Source organism: Paroedura picta, chromosome 1 (assembly GCF_049243985.1).
Source record: "Paroedura picta isolate Pp20150507F chromosome 1, Ppicta_v3.0, whole genome shotgun sequence".
Lineage (NCBI taxonomy): Eukaryota > Metazoa > Chordata > Lepidosauria > Squamata > Gekkonidae > Paroedura > Paroedura picta.
In genome coordinates this window covers 112136181-112159274 of record NC_135369.1, presented here as the reverse complement: position 1 = coordinate 112159274, position 23094 = coordinate 112136181, and the positions used below count along the sequence as shown (strand labels likewise).

At 39.1% G+C, this 23094-nt stretch overlaps 1 protein-coding gene and 1 non-coding gene across 8 annotated transcripts in view; both read left to right on the top strand.

The window, feature by feature from the left end:
* The window catches only part of LAMA2 (laminin subunit alpha 2), a 606483-nt gene that overhangs the window by 107594 nt on the left and 475795 nt on the right, over positions 1 to 23094 (top strand). The gene's annotated exons all lie outside the window — the stretch shown is intronic.
* On the top strand, positions 18080 to 18272 carry LOC143827980 (U2 spliceosomal RNA). Its single transcript, XR_013227461.1, has one exon. It is a non-coding gene; the product is annotated as a U2 spliceosomal RNA (small nuclear RNA).

Here is a 23094-nt window from a genome sequence, read left to right as displayed (position 1 = left end):
GGTCACCCGGAAGTTGCGCTTTCTTCCGCATTTCGCTAACGCGGCTTTTTCGGCGGCATGCACCGATGCTGCGGTCGGTTGCAGCCGGCACCATGCGTTATCGGTGATTTTAGTCGCCACCATTCCACCCCAAATGTGCGTTATTCCCCCCGTACATAATGAGTCATACAGAGGCCCTGAATCCAGGAAGTCTGATCACACACCAGACTCCCTGTCAACAGGCTCCATCCCATGCAAACCCGCAACCATGACAACATCCACTTCAAACTCTATAACAAGGCTGATTTTTATTTACAGAGTGGGTGGGAGGGAAGCTGCTCTCTACTGCGTCCTGGGCAAGCAGATGGGACCCATACACGTGGTGCCTTTATAGGTGCCGTGGGTCCCACCCTGCTGATGCATGCATGCTGCCTGGATGCAGCGCACACCACAGACGGGCCCGCTGGGCAGTTGCATCAGCATCCAGCCAACCTCAACTGCAATAACTGTCAGCCAAGGTAAATCTTGGCCATGTTTTTGATCCTGGTAAAAGACATAATTTTGCAAGGTTCAAGCTACCTCAATAAAATAATTTTATGTATGTTTGTATGTAATATGTATATTTATTATATTGTGTATAAAATAGTGATGATTAAAATAATGAAGTCTGAATATCAGACTGCATAGAACATCAGAATGAACATACATAAAATGTAGTAATTTTATATCCAAAACAGATGATTTTACATATACAATTGATGAATATATCCAATGATCAGCAAGACCATATACATCTTTGCCTATAAGGCAAAATATATTGAAATAAATACTATTTCAAAAACATGCATGTTCAGAAGTTAATATATAATGCAGATTAGGAGTTACTTTCTGAAAAAGCGGCAAAAGAAAAAAAGCCAAATTGTTATAGTAAATATATACTCATTTTACCGACCTTGGAAGGATGGAAGGCTGAGTCAACCTTGAGCCAGCTGCTGGGATTGAACTCCCAGCCTCATGGGCAGAGCTTTCAGACTGCATGTCTGCTGCCTTACCACTCTGTGCCACAAGAGGCTCTACAAGTGTTATGGTTACTAATAAATTGGGGGGAAGGGAGATTTTTGTTAGCTATAAATATAATTTCTACCTCATATGTTGTGTGGTTGCTGAAAGTTTAAAAAGGCGGATATGTACCTCTTCTCATGGTAATTACACATGGCGTATAAAATCTTTAATGATATAATAATCTAAAAGAATAAAAAATGTATGACAGATATAGAGATAAACATTTATATCAAAAAGTAACCAACCTTTCCAATATCTCTGAAAATTTTATATCAGTTGGTGTGCAATCTAATATCTTCTTTGAGATAACCTGACCTTTGCAACATTCATGGTATATTTGGGATTGAGTTCTTCCCTTCTCCACCTTTATTTTAAAAGGCACCATTGGCCACAACTGCCACCTGATTATCCAGCAGTAGGCCTGGTTCAAATAGTACTCTCAGACTATGGATCTGTTCATTCAAGGGCTGTACGTGGCTGTTCATAGTGATTCACAGATAGAACAGAAAGTTGAAAGGGTCTCTGAGTCCCTTTAAACTCATTTCTGTTTCCCTACAAAAGCTGGAAGGTGCTCCCTGCTGCTGAGCTATTTCAGCTTGTCTTTAAACTTTAAAGAGACTGCAGAAAGTCTGTGTAGTGAATAACAGCTGTGTGGTGAGGACGCATTCATTAAACTTTTAAGGCAGTCTGAAAAATAGTTGCCTTTTAAAGACTGTTTATGCACTGGGAACTTTACTGCCCTGGCTCCCATGCAGGAGCACAAATCGGGGGCAGATGAGGTGCATCAGGCCAAATGCTCCCCCATATGGGTGCAGGAAGAGGTGGGGCATCCTGTCATGTCTAAAACTCTAGCCTGCAGCCTAGCATGAAACCTTCAGTGCATAAACGGTTAAAGGGAGTGCAGAAGACAGCACAAAACAGCTGATCAGTGGGGAGCAGGCTTCTCCTCACTGCTCAGATGTTTTGGGGCTTTTTTCAAACCCCACAGTAGTCTATTGCAGTGGAGTTTGTGGAACTATAAACTGTGAAGCAGTTCAGTTTGTATGGTTTGTCCATGAAGCAATATGAACCATATTTCTTTGGCCTATGCCCATCCCTAGTTAGAACCAGAACCCCAGCAGAAGGATACTATGATTGATGATATTGAAATCCACTGAGTGGCCAAAGTGAATAAATGCATTAAAATGAGTTTTTGCTTGTTTCTTAAGAGATTCATTCCAAGTCTTGTTGCACTGTCTCTCTAGACATGTGTTTTAATCACTCACAGCTCCTTAGTAAACAAAGGGGATACCTGGGTCCTAGCATTTGAGGGAGAGTTTTTGGGAGTGAACATTTCACTCCAGTGATCAGCCAGTGTATCAACAGGGGCAACAACCATATCAACAGGCAAATCCCCTAAAGCCACCAGAAAGCTGTGGATTCAGGAGCGGGTCATTTTAATAGATCCTCCATTCCTGTAGAGTCTTGATATCCTTATGTCCAACATTGAGTACTAATTCTAAAAAAAAGTCTGACAAAGCCTTCTAGACTTAAAGGATTTTTGTATATGGATGGCATAACATTATTCACTCGGTCTCTAACTAAACTTGACATCCTCATAACAACCACAAAGTATTAAATCAAGAAATGAAAAAAAAATCTGGCCTTGTAAAGTGTGCTGTTCTCTGTATAATTTATGGTGCAAATAGAGATTTTCTACCACAGGAACACTTGATAAGCACTAATATATTATCTGAGAATAAGTTCATCTACAAGTATCTGGTGATTTGTCAGAATAATAGTACATTCAAGTTTAAATCCTCTCATTGGTATCTCTATAGTAGGGAACTAAAAATAATGAAAACTCAGTTTACATCTGAGAATAAGAACAATTAACAACTGAGCAATCCCTATAATTAAGTGTCCCTATGCTTTGAATTAGCTTCATAGATCAATCCATACACTAACAATGTAGTTCAGACTGCACCATTGAAATACCTCAGAGGGAAGTCTATACTTGTCAAGATCTCAAGAACAGAGAGGATTGATACACACATACACTCTTTCTCTGAAAAAAGCAAAAAAAAAAAAAAACAGCTACTAGTCAGTCCTAAGCAGAACTGAACCCTTAAAATCCATTGAAGTCTGTGGGTTTAGTAATCCTATTTCTGTTTAGGATCACGTGGTGAAATTACATTCAGATATTTGAACAGTTTCCCCTTCAAACAATAATTGTTTAGCTCTTCAAACTACACATCATCCCAGCAAACTACTGTATCAATAAAAGAGTGAACTCAAACATTACAGAAAACATTAACAACTGAAACATTGAAATGGTTCAGTGAAGTAACTGAAGGTTTTATCATGGTTATTCAAAACTGTAATTGCTACCAACAGTTATCAAAAATCTTTAAGAAAGAACTCCCAATACAAACAATTGTAGAAAAGGCGAAGCTTGAAAAGAATCGAAGACGCATGCACTTACTGCCCTATTTAACGCAATACAAAGACTTTTACCAGCCACACGGTGCCATCCTAGACATAGCTGCACCCTTCTAAATCCCTTGACTTATAAGGATATAACCCTGCTTAGGATGGCACTGACCATCATGGTGCTAAGGTAATGCTTGCCAACTGGATATATAGGAACAACTAATCAGTTTGTAACTGACTCCTTACTACTGATATAATCCTCACATCTTCAGAATGATGATAAATATCTTGTATTTGGATACATTTATTTATCATAGCAGATCAGATTCCATGTAGTAAACTGAATCATATTACCATAGATGCCAAAATGCACCCCTCCCCCCCAAAAAACAACCTTGTATTGGAAATAAAGCATGTTTGGAAACAATTCACATAGCATGTCAAATATCCCAAAATGATCCTGCGGAAAAAAGATAAAATGAGAAAGAATACATGTGCCATCACTTCTATTAAGCACAAGAAACCATCATTCTGTAGGCTTGCCATAAAACCAGAAAATTTCAGAGTAACAGCTGTTACTCTATGAAAAAGGATATTTGAGATCCCTGGCTGAATAATGTTCAGGACTGTGAGACTAAAATTAGAAAAGAATAGCAACAAAAATAGTAGTAGCGTATTTGTGCAGCATTTTTTTCTAAGATTCTCTCAGACAGACCCATTTTATTAGCATTTTATTACATGTTTGTGATTTGTGATTGAATTACTTAGGCTTACTGATAAGCTTGTCATTGAGCTGAGATTTAGACCAAAAATGTATACAGTTCACAGTTTATTAAAGTAGGTGCTATACCTATTTTTATTGTAAAATTGTAAAATTCCTTACACTGAACACCCCAAATACAATTGCAACATCTCCAGTACTTTGGAAACCGACAGATCTGAATATTACTTAAAATGATTTAGAGTTTGGGTTCAATGACTTGAATGCATTCAGTTAAGATTATTTGGCATATTAATGGCTTGCATAACTGTACAAACTTCCATAGAAAGATTTTAAACCACTAGAAATGACCTAAGTAGAGTTGACATTCTATTATTGACATTACTGCTTATTGTATTACACTGATATTATGGGCAGGAGAATGTGTGTATTATGTATTATGGGCAGGAGAATATTGTAGGTATACTCTAGATACTTTTCCAGCCTCTATTCACAAGACATTCATATGACTGCTCAGGTTATACATGGAGAAAGAAAGATGTGGGAGCTGCTACTTGAACTGATCCCCTAAAATGTGTATTTTCCTTCCCGCAACCATATTAATATAATATTAATAATTCAGGAAGAAACATCTTTTCTGAGAGATGAAAACAATCAGACTTCAAAACTATTCTTGAACTGATAACAATTCAAATACTTAGGACTGCATAGGGCAACAGTGACCTTGTATTTATAGAATTCCATATATTAAACTGAGTCCAAATATGTTTTCTCCCAGGAGACAGCTGGCAATACCCATGCAAGATTAGTTCATGCCTCACTGACACAATATTCAATGCTAAATATTTGTCAAAGAACCTTCAAAGGAATATGACATTTAGAGATAATCCTAAAGATATAGACACACACATCATAACATGCTAGATAACTTTGACTACACTAAACTAGCAAGATTGAGAAATGTGGCTGACATTACAAGTAAGCTGTCAGTGGTGTTCTAAAATTTAGTTACAAGTCTTCAGTTTATGTATGTGACATACAGCTAACTGTAGCAAAGCAACTCTGAAAACTGTGAAGGCATGGCTCTGCCTACCTACATCCTAGCGTTGACAACTTTAAGTTGTGATTTTCTGGAGATCTGGGGTTGTATCCTGAGAAGGCAGAGTTTGGGTTGTAGGTTCAATTGGGATATGATGCCATAGAATCTACTTTCTGAAGCTGACATTCCCTGAAGGGGAACTGTAGCTAGGAGAGCTCCAGGCCCCACCTGGATGTTGGCAACCCCATTTACATCATCAGAAGCGTCTGAACAGAATGGAAAGAATTCTTCAATGTCCTGATCACTTTCCTTCAGCCAAGACTCCTTGATGGTGTTTCTCTCCTTTGCAGCCTTCTCTCAGCATTGGCTCCTAACTCTTCGTTGGGAAACACCTGGAGATTTTGGGGGTGGAGCCTTGGAAGAATGGAGTTTGGGAAGGGGAGGGACCTCAATGGGGTACAATGCACTAGAAAGCAGACATTTTCATCAGGGGAACATATCTTGATTGGAGATCTATTGCAGTAGTGGGAAAACTCCAGTTACCACCTGAAGTTTGGCAACCATAGTAACATCATGTTCCTACATTTAATGTATTCTACCATTATATGTGTCTGTCTTACCTTGAAATATTAGGTGGACTAAGTGTGGAAGAGAAACTCAATTTGTCAAGTTCTACAAAACATATACATTCAAGAAATGTAAAATATAACGACTTAAAGCAAACTTATAGTAAATATAGTACTATCTAAAAGTAATATTATGTAGGCAATTATCTTATATCCATGAGCTGTTTGAAGTTGACTGTATGACACAAGGTCATAGAATTGTCCCAGCCATTTGTCAGGCCATCTCATCGTAATTGCCATTTTTGCTTTATTTCAAATCATTATGATATGTGTTAGCAGTAGGTTGACCAGATATAGCACTCCCTTGCCGTAACTGTATTTGGAGAGTTCAATTATATAGCAGATTGACTAATTTCCCTATTGCTTTGTTACTTTATCTGAAAATAGAATGATACAACTAGAGAATCCCATATTAATTGCCATTCTGAATTCCTTTTCCATTTTGTTTTGTGAAACAATGGCTCCTCTGTGTGAGCAACTTGCTCTTCACTTATTTATTACCAAAGGCTCATCTGTAAGAAGACCTCTTGGGTCAGAGGCTATTCAAAAATATGTATGGCTTCTTAATATGCAAAAGAAATTTCTTTTCATGTAAATGGTTAGGCTAAGCTGAGTGGGGGTGAAGAAATGAATGGAATGTTCAAATAGTAAGAGAATTGTTAAAATGTAACAAAATATGTGTAAGCAATAGGTTATCTTGAAAAATCTGTGTGCAGTCACTTTATTTCTGGAACAAAAGTGAGTTCCTTGTGTTAAAAAGACACATCCACAAAATTGTATTTATTCAATGTGTCATGTTTTAAGAATAAAGGGTTAATTCAAAAAAGAACATTAGTTTTGAGGCGGCTGCAATTAGTGGTGGGCAAAATGTGATGTAGATAGTGGCAGTTATGGAATGCTACAAATGACTGATGGAACAAATCAGTAAGGACAAGCAAGAAATCTTTCTAGGGCAGCTGTACATTTGGGCTGGAATTAAAAAAATATGTCACATGGAAAGAGCAGCATGTTGTATAACCTTTTTCCCAAGGAATGACAGTAAAGAATGTTGAAGAACAGACTGCAGATCACTCCTTGGGCATATCACAGATGGCTCAGCTAGCTGGCCTTAGCTCTTCAAAAAGAAAAAGAGGGATACTTGCATAGATGAAGTGTTGTCTGATGACTGTGGATAGTACCCATCTGCTGTGTCTAAAACAGGAAAATGTAGACATCAAATGAGTGGACTACCTTTTCTTGTGAATAGGGGTTAGTCCAAATAGCTGGTTGTTTACAGTAAACTATTAAAATGTTTGTTGGTATAAGCAGCCCTTCCTGTAGAAGAAGCCTAAGAGCAGTATATTCATAATGACCGTTTACACACTGGAGGTTTTATGCCAGGCTGCAGGCTGGAGTTTTAGTCATGGAACACCTCTTCCTGCACCCACACGGGGGAGCATGTGGCCTGGTGCACCTCAACCACCCCCGATTTATGCTCCTGCATGGGAGCTGGGGCAGTGAAGTTCCCAGTGTGTAAACAGTCAATGAAAACGTTACATCCATGATTTATAGAGCCAAGTGAATGAGAAGACAAGTGGAAATTGGTCTAACAAGCTGGGGATTCATAAGGATTTGCAGAGGACATCTTATTATTCCTTCTCCACTATTTCCTCTGTTCCATTTCTGAATTCCCCATAGCCTCTCCCCTTTTCCTGCATCCATCTCTTCTTCTCACCCACCAACCAAGAGATCTTTATCTGCCCCTCTGTATCCAGCCTTTCCTTCCACTGACCATCTCTTCCTGGGAAAACTGGCATCTCTGGGCCAGGTAATTCGTGCAGTTGGCCCTTAAGACTTCATCTTTCCCTGCATCCTTCTTTCCTTCACATAAATTCACTAACCTATTTTTTATCTGATTCCATCTTCATATTATTTATTTATTTCATTTATACCTTTCCTTTCTCTGCAACAAGACCCCAAAGTGGCTTACATCATGCTCCTCCCCATTTTGACCTCATCTAAATACTGTGAAGTAGGTTAAGCTGAGAATGTGTAACTGGCTGAAGGTGAGTTTCCACAGCAGAATAGTGATTCAGACTTAGTGACCTGCTCCTGCTGGCATATTAAATCAACAGCAGTGGAGACATACATACCAGCATGCCCAGTGAGGTACAGAACAACACTTCAAATCCAAGTACTCTTATCAAATCACCCTATCAAAGTAGAAAATTTCAAAAAGGGTAATTACAAGATTCAGAGTCAAGGCACAGTCCAAAGTTCACAGGGCAGAGGCAGATACAATAAATCACAGGTATAACACAGTTAACAGACAGCCAACACAATAAATATTAGCAAAGTGTATATTAGTAAATAGCAATCACATTGCTTCCACACCAGACTGTGACTTGGCTGTTGCTTATAATCCACCACAAATCCTTTGCCTATATTGAGTCATTTTACCACAGGTAACTATTACAGCATTTCAGAGTACCTAACTGATCACATCTCCCTAGTCCAGATCCTGCAAAAATTGATCAGCATTAGCCGGAATGTAATGTCGTTGAACTGCCAACAGGTCACTTTGATGCTTGGCCTGCACATTCCTCTTAACCCAGTTTCTCTGGTACTCCATAGTTTCAGGTGATGATTGAAGTGATGCTACTTGCCACATCCTTTCTACTGCCAGTCCCAACCAATGGCTGGAACAATGGTAAACTAGCCTTGGAATGAAGATTGTTTTCTTAATCCAAAGGAACCACTTCCTCTGCTGGTTGTAAACTTGGCCCTGCCTCAACCCCTCCTCCTCATCTAAGAAGGTTACAAGTCTATAACACCTGGTTGGCCCATGATAATTAGGTATTTCAGATCCTCCTCCTCTGGCTACATTGAGATTTCGATATATTGATGGTGGTGATAAGAACTCAGTGTAGGTTATTGCCATAAAAAGATAAACTGATAATATAATCATAGAAGTTTAGACTGCAACAGTTCTGTATACTATAGAATTTGATGAAACATACATTTGACAGTACAAACTGTACAGTGTATAGGATTACACTATGTTTCATCAGATTGTAAATACTGTTAGCTGGCAGATTTAAATTATGTACGTTAAAAGAACTATCAGTTCTACACACATCCAGTAAATGTTCATGGCTCCTGCTATTTTAGTTTATGGATTCATGAGCATCTTTAGCATGGCTTCTGATTCCTGAACATTTCTGTTCCACACCCAGGAGAATGGAGAATGGTGGAAGAGAGTCACAACGGGTTCAGCAGCAGTGTCCTCCTCCTGTGCTTAGCATCACAATTCTCTCCTATCAGATATCTTGTCTGTCATAGAAAAGGAAGCATGATTTGAAAAATATTTCTTGGTTGGTCATTTCCCAGGAAATGGTCATTTCCCAGGAAAGAAAAGAGAAATTCCCATTAAATGTTAATTTGTTAGTAAAAATAATTAAGATCAGTGAGATCCTATCATAAAATATATCACATCTCAATTCTTCTTCATGAGCAGGACAGACTAGTTAAACAAACAAAAACGGTGCTTTTCTAATAACAGTTTAGATGAGATGTGGAGGGCACTAATGTAATAGTATCGATCTCCCTGCAATCTTAGTCTCTGTGGAATGTTTGCAATAGGTCTGTACTCATTCATTTTATTTTAGATACCAGCTTTTGGACAGGCACTTATACAGGTAATGTAAAATTAAATAGCTTGACTTTGGGGGCATATAATTGTACCCTATGCCAACTGTTCCTAGTAATACTCCTGTAATCGTCTATGAGCCTGTGTTTGTATACATATTAACATAATGTCTTGTGAATTCATAATTATAGTGTCATAAGGCATGACATTTTATATGCAGAGTGGATCATTGGCCAGGGGAGTGAAAACTACAGCTTGTCAAAGGTTTTCGGTAGATTTCTTCATTTTGATGATTGAAATTACCAATGTGTTTTTTCATTCCTGTGTTTCTTCTTTTCCGTATCTCCCCAGTACTTAATTTCTTTCTTTTTTCACGTTTTAGCTTGTGTGAGGTGTGTTTACATACAAGAGTTTGGCAAAAATTAATGAAAACATTCTGTGAGAATCACCTGGCTGAATGGAATTTACAATAAAGGGTATTGTGGATTGTATTATTATTTGTAAATTGATACACATATCCTTTATATTAGTAAAATCCATAATAAAGTTAGGTAAGTGTATCTATTAGGAGAGCCACTTGTTAAACATTTACCAGCACACCACTGTATCAGGTGCAATATGGATGATTGTCTTAGATTATGAGTTGCCCAAATGTAAACAAAGGAGGCAGTGGAGATGTGGAGTTGAGGATAGCTCTCCAGGGTTAAGTTGACTGAGTTTATCCAAGTCTGTTTATCTATGTCTTCTTCATGTCCATGTACAATTGAGTCTTTGAAAAACTGACCTTCACTATAAATTCTATATATTATAAATACATAGCCCTGGAGTGCGATGATACTAATAGTACAATATGCTATTTTTATTATACATTAGGGTCTTGTTTCCTTGCCTCAGTTTTTGGAGACATTAAAGGTATTTAATGTCTTCCAGTCATAATGCTTACCGGATCATAGGGATGAGTCTTTTGAACAGACCTCCCCAAACCTAAGAGCCAAAGGCCACATATATATAATATAATTTAAAGAAGGACAACCACTGAGGAAAACAAAATTGAAAACGGTTTAATCTAGAGGCCGTTCTGGTTGTGCTTATACACATAAATTTACAAGAAGAGATAAGAAACGTTTATTTGTATTTATTGTGGAATTGTTTAATATAGCCCGGGATAGGTTCTGTTTTCTGTCACAATAATTTTGAACCGTCCCTTTCTTTTCGTGGTGTACCGGATCATAACAGCAAAAGAGACTAAATTGGTTTGAGCTTCTAAAAATGCTGTTCGGCTGTTCTTTAGCAGCTGTTGAGGGTTATTGCAAGTTTCTTGGTCATGAACACGGAAGCAAATGTTATAAATCAGATTTAAACTAGCTACTGAAGGGCTTTGTTTTAAGTGTTTTTATAGCTGGAGGTGTCAACTGTAAAGGAGACTCAGTGTATCTCTATCCTGGGAATAATATTTCAGGGAAAATAAAGCAATAATCATGCATACATTATTAAAATCTATAAACCCTCATTTCTAATAAGAATGTAAGATTGTACAATGGAAGGCTTTCTTCTCCACTGTGTTTGTGCACATCACCAGCAACCTTCTCCGTTCTCTGTGTCACATCTCTCTCTTACCTGTATCTGGATCTTCAATACCAAATTAATTCAGCGCTTTCATAGTTCAATCCATGTGACACCATTTCTTGACTCATCACACAGTATTCTTAGCTGGTCCCATATCCTATAGGAACTTTCCCCCATGCCTTAAGAGAATTACATGAGGTGGTGCCCCCTAATTTCTTTGTCTTCCTATCCCAATACCATTTTTTGCTCTCTGTCAAATCCACCCTAAAAGTTCACTTGTGCTTTTGGAGTAATCCTCTAGTCTCCATCCCCCACAGATTATATGCAGTGGCATCATGTACTTTCTAGGGACTATCGAATCTGCATTTCATCCCCATTCTCTTCTCTTTGTTTTTTTTTTCCTAAGTCATCATTAAGCCTTTTAACTTATGAGCTCCTGGGGCTGTGGGAACTTGTCTTTTTGTTGTTGTTGTTATTACTCAGTAACATGGCATGTAGATGCATGGTGCTATTATAATGAACAGTAAGAAGAACAGTTTAATTCAACCAGGTTTATGGTTCTTATAATCCATTCCCTTATCTCCAGTGACAGACAAATCAAGCATTTAAGGAAGGACTTAGTTTGATAGGACGCTACTATAATACTATTTTCCCAAACACTAGATTCGAACAGTGTAAGGTTGAAACTCAAATGTGATTGAAATGCAGAGTAAACTAGGACACCACATTTCTCATTTTCATTTTTTTGTTGACCTCATTGTGCTCCTCCTAAAATTAGAATATGTAATATGCTATCTAAAGATGTTAGTACGCCATTTTTCCACTGTTTTCCAGAGCACATTTGGAATATCACCATTTAGCCATATGGAGAATTATGCCCTTAATTCAATTGGAGGATCTTTCATGTCACTTCAGTCATGCAAAAGCTTTTTGGGCTGAATTTCTGTATGATACACACTTTAAAGACAGCTTTCTGGAAAAAATTAGCAGCCTTTCCTTGAGAAAGAAGGGAAAGTTAACGAAGGCTTAGAGTATAATTTCAAGTTTGCATTTGGAATGTAAGTATTTCTGTAAGATTTCCTTCTGAAGTGACTATAAGCAAGATAATAGCTTTGTATTACAAATTAATTCATATGGAATAGTAGCACAATATGCAGCTATCATAAATAAAAATGCATTGAATTGATCGATACAAGTCTTTAGTTGGTCTGATAAAAGGTAAAGGTAAAGGTATCCCCTGTGAAAGCACGTCTGACCCTTGGGGTGACACCCTCTACCGTTTTCATGGCAGACTCAATATGGGGTGGTTTGCCAGTGCCTTCCCCAGTCATTACCATTTATCCCCCAGCAAGCTGGGTACTCATTTTGCCGACCTTGGAAGGATGGAAAGCTGAGTCAACCTTGAGCCGGCTGCTGGGATTGAACTCCCAGTTTCATAGGCAGAGCTTTCAGACTGCATGTCTGCTGCCTTACCACTCTGTGCCAGAAGAGGCTCTAGTTGATCTAATAGTGAATATTAAAGGTAATTAAAAGTATGTAAAGCAGTCATTGTATTTTGCCAAGGCTCCATGAGTATGAAGAATCAATCTGGCATCCAGTTATATGTGGATAATGCATTATTGAAATCAGTGGAATTGATATGCATATAACTAAATTCAAACTTGAAGACTGTTTTTAAAAAGACAACATTTGATGAAGATATATACATGAACCTTGAAGTTGTGTAACTCATGTGTGTCAGGGGGAAAAAAAAAGCTATGATACACTCTCAGCACAGATTATATAATAGCAAAGAGTGATGACCCTAGGCATATGTCATAGGAGGTGGTCTCCAAAAAGTCTAAAATTTACATATATTGCTTGGAGCCATAATTTACAGATTGCATTCAACCACTCAGCTATACTTTATAATGAATTTAGTATAAATATTTTATAGAGAGTGTATTGTCACAGTTCTGACCACTGAGGAAGACCCAGTAGGGTTGAAATGCATTTGGTCTTATGTGCTGTTAGTTCTGTATAGTTTTTATGTAGTTTTTATTCTGTTTTTAATTGCGCACTATAATAAATAATCAACATTTTTACATTATTTTATTGTACAGCTCAGCTTCTCAGTTCCTACTTGTTAAGGTTGGGTTGTGTTCCTTTTTTGGTTTTGAGGTTGACCTAAACCATCGCTTCCAATTGGCCCCCAAGCCCCCCCTCCTACTATGACTGCTACGAATCAGCCTAACCCACTGGGTCTCAGTAAGAGTTGAGCTGAGGCTCTGGTTTTTAACATATTTTAACAAAGAATTTTCTCAGCATTCACTGTATCTTCCTATATCTAAACAGGATTTCAGAATGTTATGTTGCAGCATGTATCTTGATTTTGCAAAGTTCAAAAACACCCTGGCTGCTGTCACACATGGGAGGGAAAAGCTGCCCCTTCTGTTCAAGCTGTAGTAAATGGGACTAAGATGTGCAAGGACTTCATTCACATTCAGTCTTCCCCATGCGATTCAGTGCTGGCATTTACCACTCCTGACTCCTTCCTGTGTAGAATCTTTGACCTGATTACAATCTTGTTGCCTCTCTTAACAGCCTGAAACCTCTCCCCCTTTGCCATAACAGTTTAATTGTAAATCATAGCTGAGCTGTGGCTGAATTTTTAACCCCCCCCCTGCTAAAGATCTGAGTGTGTGTGCTGGAGATGAGAGTCACCATTTTGAAGCTACTGCAACCCCCCCCCCCCCCCGGGATTGACTGCAGACAGAGCTTTTACATAGAGTCTCTTTGTCAGAATTGTCAGCTCTAGGCTGGGAAATTCTTGGACTAGGTCATGAGGAGAGAGGAGTCTGGGGAGTGAAGAGAGCTCAGCAGGCATGGGATGCCATCTCAAGTTGCCATTTTCTCCAGGGGAACTGACCTCTGTGGTTTGGAGATAGTTTCAATTCAGGGAAAACTCCAGGCCCCACTTTGAGGTAGACATCTCTACTCTCCTAGCAATGAGCATACTGTTTCCCTATAAGTTGGTTAAAGATGGAGGAAACCCCACAAACCATGTAGAAGCTCCCAAATAAAAGGCAGGCATGCTGTTTGCCGCCCAGGAGGAACTCTGTGGAACCATCCCCGTTGAATCTTTATAATGATGCATGTATTTGCTTACTTTAACCTTGTTTCTTTACTCCTGTTTTCTTATTTAAATCTTCTCAGATAAGTAACATTTACAGGGCCCAAGGCTCAAAAGTTCTGGGTCAGAAGAACTTTTATTAATAGCACATATTTTGCAATGACAAACACATCAGTCACCTCTATTACTGATCAAAGATTGTTCACTCTTTCCAGTTGCCAGTGCCATGGGCAGGGAATGTAGTTGTTTTTTTAAAAAAGGAGGGCTCATATATAGAAAAATAATCCACTGGTTACTTTCATGTTTCCATTGGTGTTCCTTCCAGCTACATGTCAAGAGGAAGTAATTCATTCTCTGTGCCATTTCAGGTGAATTAGTCTTAGCATTATGCTTGTATAGCATATGCCTAGATGAAATATCTTTTATGTTATGCATAATTTACTAAGTTTTAGCTATAGCATTGGAACGTTAGCATTTTACTTTGCTTTAAGAAAGAGCAAAGTCCTCACTATGAATTCATTTTATGACCTATGGATTTTGTGTGAAGAAAACCCCCTGCTTTCATCCTGGTTGAATGCTGAGATGCAGCCATGAAATTAATGACAGACAGTCAGTAATAGTTCTGTATATTTTTTCTCTCTAATGCTAAAATGCTCAGAAAAATTTAAAAGCAGTCCATTCAGATGGAGCCTTAAAGACATATTCTTAAACATGGAGCCTTAAAGACATATTCCTCCATTACCAGAATACCATCCTTACAATGCAGTGGTTTCTAATGCTGTGTTGACTCCACGGCTGGCATGCTCCATTCATTTATTGGAACAGCACATTTTAGAATTAATCATTAAGCATATTTGAGAAAGGCTGCCAAAGGGAAGGATTATAGTAGTACAACACAAATATTTCATTTATTTACAAAATCTATATCCAGAGGGATTTTTTTTTATTAAAAAAGGTCTCTAGACATCTAAAAATCATCACTGCAAAATAGCGGCAAACCTCCACCTTATCAATATATAAACCTCCACCTTATCAATATATACATATACATATACATATACATATAAATATACATATACACAAGTGTTGATTTCAACACTTTAAATTTGTTTTTCTCTGGTCAGTGCTCACTCGAAGCAACTTTCACTGTTACAAAAAGAACCACAAAAGATGACTAATTCTACAAGAAATGTAAGCACTAATAACCACACAACAAATCTACCTGTCATCTGCAGACTAATCCACAGGGTGGAAACGGGAGCAGAGTAGGTGGAACAGCTTTCCTGTGACAGGCAGGCAGGCAGGCCACTCACCTCCAGTCTTGGTCAGTGGTCACCATGCAAAGGAAGAGTCAACAAAAGGAAGGATTTTGCAGCTAACATATCTCATGTTGTGTGATAGTACTGTCCATTCTCATTATATACATGTGGCTATACTGTTCATGAAGAACTTCTAAATATATGCCCTCCAATTAATTTTATCCAGGTATTTAAAACCACTGGATAGAAATGCAGTGTATAACCAAGTCTCCTTCTGCTCAACTATATCCTTTGCTGTTTCATGCAGTGGTGGCCAATAGATTTCTGTGCTAGGAAGGCCAAAGAAAAACGAGCATGCTTGTCAGAATTTGCATCTATTTTGACATTAAATACATAGCAGCAGTGAAAGCCTAGAATTGTTGATGCTAATTTCTCCCATTGTTGAAACATTGTGGCAGCTGAGTAGGAATTTGTCCCTGTTTTGCTATGAAAACTGTTCGCCCATGCCCCATTCAAACTGATGTATGTGTCTTATATTTTATACTATTCAAGTTCAATATGTCAAGTTGTTCAAATGCCTAAAATAGAATTTATTAGATGGATGTATGAATTTATCATGGGGTAATTGATGAATAGTGCTACTATAACATGGAAACAGGCAGCAGCCACCCCTGGTAATTCCTATGTAATAAAAATGCACAATAGCATCCCTGACATTGTTCCTGCTGAGCAAAATGATTTGCATGTTAAAGCACTTATGGTATTAAGTTGTACATTCATTGTAAAAGGGGAACCATGTTTGTTGCAGTAAAATAAAATAGAAGTATAGTGTACGTTAAAAAACTAACATTTATTGCATTGTAAGCTTTTGCAACTCAGACCTCACTTCCTCAGATGCATGATGTTTGTAATTATTACATAGGTACTATTATAATGGATTTTACAAAGAAAGGGGGAAAAGAGATGCATATTGATGCATTTATGTGGCAATTCTTGGTTTACTTTATATATGTGTATGGCATTTCATATTCAGTATCAGGCTGCATGTATAACTTGGGCAGGGTTTGTGAGTTATTTATTTATTTAAAACATTTATTAGTCACCTTTTTCCCTTCTGGTACTCAATGTGGCTTACAATATAAATATAAAACATTATAAAAACACAATAAAAGCAACAGTTATAAAAGACATAAAATTCTATAGTTTATAAACTTCAAATAGAACTGGCAATAATCAAAACTAATTGTGGGGCTGCCATGGAACAGGCCCTCTCTTGCGTCCATAATTGGTGGGACAGTCAAGAAGGCTTCTCCCCATTATTTTAATTCTCAAGCTGGACTGTATGGAAGAAAATGGTCCTTCAGATACCCCAGTCCAAAGCCATGTGGACAAATGGACAAAACCAGCACCTTGAATTGGATTTAGAAGCAGTTTGATAGCCAGTAGTATGCTGTAGTATTTGGGACATATGTTCCCAGTAGTTAGCCCTGATCAGTTAATGCACCAGGTAGAGCAGGGCAAACATACTCCAAGCCATAGCAGCCACCTGGTTTTCTAAGATGACCACTGTATCAACAAGATTTTTCAAGGGGAGTAGAACTCCATCTAAAAAGATAAGTGTAAAGTTCTGCATCTGGGTCAGAAAAATGAAAAGCATGCCTACTGGATGGGGGATACGCTTCTAGGTAGCACTGTGTGTGAACGAGACCTTGGGGTACTTGTGGATTGTAAACTAAACATGAGCAGGCAGTGTGATGCAGCGGTAAAAAAGGCAAATGCCATTTTGGGCTGTATCAACAGAGGCATCACATCAAAATCACAAGATGTCATAGTCCCATTGTATACGGCACTGGTCAGACCACACCTGGAGTACTGTGTGCAGTTCTGGAGACCTCACTTCAAGAAGGACATCGATAAAATTGAAAGGGTACAGAGGAGAGCGACGAAGATGATCTGGGGCCAAGGGACCAAGCCCTATGAAGATAGGTTGAGGGACTTGGGAATGTTCAGCTTGGAGAAAAGGAGGTTGAGAGGGGACATGATAGCCCTCTTTAAGTATTTGAAAGGTTGTCACTTGGAGGAGGGCAGGATGCTGTTTCTGCTGGCTGCAGAGGAAAGGACACGCAGTAATGGGTTTAAACTTCAAGTACAACGATATAGGCTAGATATCAGGAAAAAGTTTTTCTCAGTCAGAGTAGTTCAGCAGTGGAATAGGCTGCCTAAGGAGGTGGTGAGCTCCCCCTCACTGGCAGTCTTCAAGCAAAGGTTGGATACACACTTTTCTTGGATGCTTTAGGATGCTTAGGGCTAATCCTGCGTTGAGCAGGGGGTTGGACTAGATGGCCTGCATGGCCCCTTCCAACTCTATGATTCTATGATTCTAAGACAGGAGATCTGAAGTCCCTGATTTCCATCTGCATATTGGTGACATTGGAGTCATATTCCCTGATGACCTCTACCAGTGGCTTCATAAGATAAGATGGAATCCTGTGTCATACATAGGGCAGAACAGGAATCCTCCAACACTATCTTCTGATCCCTTCATATAGGACTTAAACCCTTGCCACTTAGTCCCAGTACATTGCCACTTAGTCCCAGTGCTGAGATGTGGCTGAGTAGGATCCTATGATTGATAGTATTAAAAAATCACTTAGGGATTCAGTAGAACTAGCAGGATCGCTTCTCGGCCTTTGGGCTAAGATCAAGTGTAGTATCTGTTCTTATCAGTTTAATATCTGATACGTCCTCTATCTGAGGACTATATATTAAATGGATTTTGGAACAGGGAGATGGAAGAGGATTGTTCTACAATCAAAAGTTACATATAGGTCAGACTTGACAAATGCTACTGATTAAGTTATACTATTCCCTCATATTCTCTTAATGATAAAGTTGCCAGTGTCCTGGAGAAAAAGAGTCCTGACCCTTTAATACAGGCTTAATGCTTGGCAATGTGAAGCTTTTCAGGGTGTAGAGGTAAATAGCATAGATTCATAGAATCATAGAGTTGGAAGGGGCCACACAGGCCATCTAATCCAACCCCCTGCTCAATGCAGGATCAGCCCAAAGAATCCTAAAGTATCACTTAATAAATAACATTTCATTGTGGACAGGACATTTTTTACTCCAAGGCTACTGGCAACCCTACTAAAGTACTTGGATTGTCTTATTTTCTGTACAAACATTATGTAGAGGGTGTAGTAGAAAGAAGTTTCCATCTGTATGGTATTTTGAATCAGGGTAGAAGAAAGTTTCAGTGTAACATACTTCACTTAGCATCTTAATATAAATAAATAAATTCTATCTGTCTAGGAATTTGTACTATGATATCTGAGAATATATTGAATATATCTAAGGAAACCATGAGTTTTCACAGCCATAGAGCAGTAAAGAACCCTCCAGGAAACACTGAGCCTGAGGGATTATTTATATGATAAAAAACACCACTGAGGAAGAAAACAACTTTGAAAACGGGCTATTGAAAAAGAAAAAAAAATTGTGTTAATCCGGAACCCGTTTTGGTTTATGCTTACACATCATAGATATGAAGGCAATATCTAAAAAATAAATTGGAAGAATTATAACCAAATGTTCCAGCCAATTGGTTGAATTTTTCCACAAAGCAACAATACATACATTGACCATAAATCTATTGCTTGGGCTATCCATGAATTTGAACTAGTGTTCTTGGTAGTACCAAAAGTACACAGTATATCCAGCAAGCCCCTCCCCCCCGCCCAGTGCTACTTGCTTTGTGGAATGGCACTTTTCAAACCATGGCTTCTTTCATCTAACTCTAAAATTGTTCCTAGTCTGGGAAGGATTAAATGTATATCATTGTTTTTGTTACAGTGTAATTCTATATAAAATTCTGAATAGTAGTACAATCTTAATATACATAGTTTTTTTTAAAGGGTGAAAACCAGGGGTCATTAAAAGGGGAAAAACAGGTTATTCTTTATCATGTTTACACACATGTTTATCATGTGCGCATGCTGGAAAATTCCTGGATGTTTGGGGATGGGAGGGACCTCATCAACATTATAATAGTTGGCTGGTTGACTCTGTCATCTAGAGATCAGTTGTAATTCTGGAAGATCTCTAGGTCTCATATGGAAGCTGGCAATCCTTCTCTGTGTGTGTGTGTATGATTTAGGATTTCTAGTAGAATTTTACATATTTTATAGTTATTAAAATGTTGGTCATTTATTTTTATAAACAAGGGGGAAAAGTATGTCTGAAACATGTCCAGTGTCCAAGTTAGATTTATAAAATATGTAGTTTAAATTTCTTTCAGAGAAAACATGAATCTTACCAGTTTACTGACTTGAAAATGCCAATATACTGTACATTGTATGTAGATCTGGGCTGTAAACTAAAGAATTCTGAGATATTCCATTGTGCAGAAAACTTTTTAGCATTTCATTTCATTGAATGATTTATTAGGCTGTCTAACAACCATAATCACACTTTCCTTAGTTGCATAAATTGTTCCGTATTACACTAAGTCCCCACCTTCCCTTTTTACCTGAAGGGATGCTTGCTTTACATCACAAATGAATTCATTTATTTTTAGACTTATGCTATTTCTGAATTGTTGTTATTGTCTGCTTGCAGTGGCAGTGCAGAATATTCATATACTCATGTGTGATTGTCTATTGAGGACAAAAGAAAGATGAAGAGTTTTCATTTACAAATTCTTTATAACCTGCTAAAAAAAGTAAAATGCTACCCAGAAGTCATTGTAAACTACTGAGACAACCCAAGAAGCTTTAGATTTTCAGAGAAAATTACTACTTGTCCGGATTTCCTACAGGAAAAGAGAAAAACTGCTAGGTCTTTGAGTATCCTTTATCTTTCTTCCAAGTGTCTCTAGAACAACTTGGCAGGTGGTTTCTTTCTATATAGACCATACATGTGTTCTTCCCCCTAGTCGTTTGAATTATCCATAACTAGTTCTGGTTTATATATGTAACTAAGAAAGTATAGACACAGTTGATTTTCTGTTTCTAAATGATCGTCCTTCAACAAAGGACCACTTCATTATTTACCGGTGGTGGGACCCATGGCTACCCTCATTCAATTGATGTAGGAAAGGCAGTAAATATGTAGTTGGGACCAAGAACTTTTGGTCTTACTATACAGAACTATGCAAACAGTAAACTCCACAAAGTGGTTTTTCATGTGTCAGTCCTAGAGATGCCAGCCTCCAGGTGGGATCTGGGAGTCCCCTGGAATTACATCTTATCTCCAGACTGTGGAAATCAGTTCCCTTAGAGAAAATGGGTGCTTTGGAGGGTAAACTCTATGACATTGGGCAGCGGAGACTCACCTCGGCTGCCTTTTGGCGGCGTGGAGGGTGGCGGGGAAGACGCGGCCTGAGTGGCTGGCCGCAGCTTGTGCCGGGCGCGCCTGGCAGCGGCGCGCCGAGCATGCGGGAGGCGGGGCTTCAGCGGCACTGATAAATAGCGCCACACGCTGGGCCCCGGCCTCTTTGCCTGCGCGCTTGACAGCAGCACCCTCCCTCCCTGTTTGTTTTATAAGTTGTTAATGATGTTGTTTTCGTCACAGCGGATTTTGACATGAACAGAGCCTGTTTATTCGGAGCCGGTGTGTGATCGGACTCCCAGGGGAGTGGGGCCTTCTTAAGAAGGTGGTGTTTGAGCAAGAGGCCCACCCAGCGGGGGGGGGCATACTTGCTCATGGCGACCAGATGGACCTAGGCGGGGCAACCAAGGAGGTTTGCACCCTTTGGACCCTGCTATATGGGCCATCTCCCACAGTTAGACTTCAAGAGCACAGGAGTCCGTGTTTTCCCAGCGGGGAAGGGCGATGGATCCTGAACGCTCTTGGACTTGGGTTTCCAGCCAGTGGGCTGGATAGGCCAGGCTCCGTTTCATGTCATGCCAACCCATGTTTTTTGGGGGTAAAATAAAGCTGTGGCCATATTTAAGCCATATGAGGTGTCGTGTCTTCACTGCCAGTACTGGCCTCCTACCTGCCAATGTACCCCACTGAGGTCTTGTCCTCCCAGGCTCCATCGCCAAATATCCAGGAGTTTCCTAACCTGGATTTGGCAACCCTACCCCATCTCCCATTGGTGGTCAAGGCAACCCTAGTCACTCCTTGTACCTCATCTGTGTCCAATGGATATGTAATTCTGCTGTTATAATATGATTTAGAAACAAATAGTAGTTCAGTGATTAATATGTTCTTCTTTCTTACTTTTTAAAACTTATTTGTCAACATTCACAGTACTTGGTGTTATGTCTACACTGATGCTAACCCTTATGTAATGGCATCAGTTATTAATGATAAAATGCAAATACTGAATAAAGCTAATCCTGGCTAATAGCCATACTTAAATGTAAGTTCAGATATGACCTCATGTCTTAATACTGACAAAAGAATACAGGATGTGGGGGGAAATACGTTTATAGGATCGTAACCTTCCATTATATTATACATGATTAGGAAACTGGCAGTGATACATCTTACTCAGCCTATGTGAAAGCCTGTGCAAAATCTGGGTAGGTTTCAGCTCCAGGCTGGATAATGCCTGGAGGTTTTAGAGATGGAGCCTGGACAAGGTTTGGGAAGGGGAGGGACTTCAGTGGCGATAATACCATGAAATCCTCTTTCAAAAGTGATTATTTTCTCCAGTTGAACTCATCTTTGTAATCCCAGGAGATCTCCACTGACCTCCTGAAGGTTGGCAAAAATAGAACCTACCCAAACATTCAGCTTCTTCCACAGTTATCTAGATTGGAGAATTAGAGCCAGATGCAGGATCACATGCAAGACTTAAAACAACTCATGCCTCCATTGGGTTTGGAACATGGAAACATATTGGGGCCATCACTCCCTATTACAAATTCCACTCCTCCACCACTTTCTCATCTATAGTATCTGTGATCAGACTTTGAAATAAATAAGGCAAAGGAGTCCTAAAAGTGATTTAATCCTCATTTCTTCAGTTAGCAGTCTTTGTTCCACGCTTGCTATGTGTTCTGTTCACTGGTTTTGCAGATATTTTCCAGCTAGGACCCTGATAGAAGCCAGACTGGAAGAGAACTCAGCTTTAAAAGCAATAATGTTCAAGCTGCTTAGTTGCACAGCAGGGGTCTCTGATGCTTTACAGGGTGTTGGAAGTGAAGGAACAGTGAGAGGTGCTTGCAATAGTCAGCTTTCTTGCTGTAAGAACTGCTTGAATTGGTGACCTGAGGACCACAATAACAAACTAGCTTCTCTCTCAGAATGCTACTAAAATTATTTCATGGTCTTTCAGGATTTTCAGACAGGGATTATAAAGCACTTATATCTGCCCTGAAAAGCACCTTGCTCATCATCACACCACAAAGATAAGACTTACCAGGAGGGCTGTAGGAAGGCCTGTAATAAAAGCAATAGAGATACATAAGTAAATAAAATAAAGTCCATGAAGACTTATCCACAACAGCTAAAATAATGAAATTTAGTTAGATTTAAAGATGCTTTATGCCTGAAACATTAGTGCTGTCATTGCAGAATATGTTCATACTAGTAAATAAGCCCGCTGCAGACTTAATGCAGCGGGCGCTAGCAAGGCTGGGGAGTCTGGCGGGGCGCGGCCGGGCAGGGGCGGCTCGGGCTGGGCCCGCGAGTCCGGCGGCATGGCCTACCTTGCCGCTGGCGACCCCCGAACTGGCTG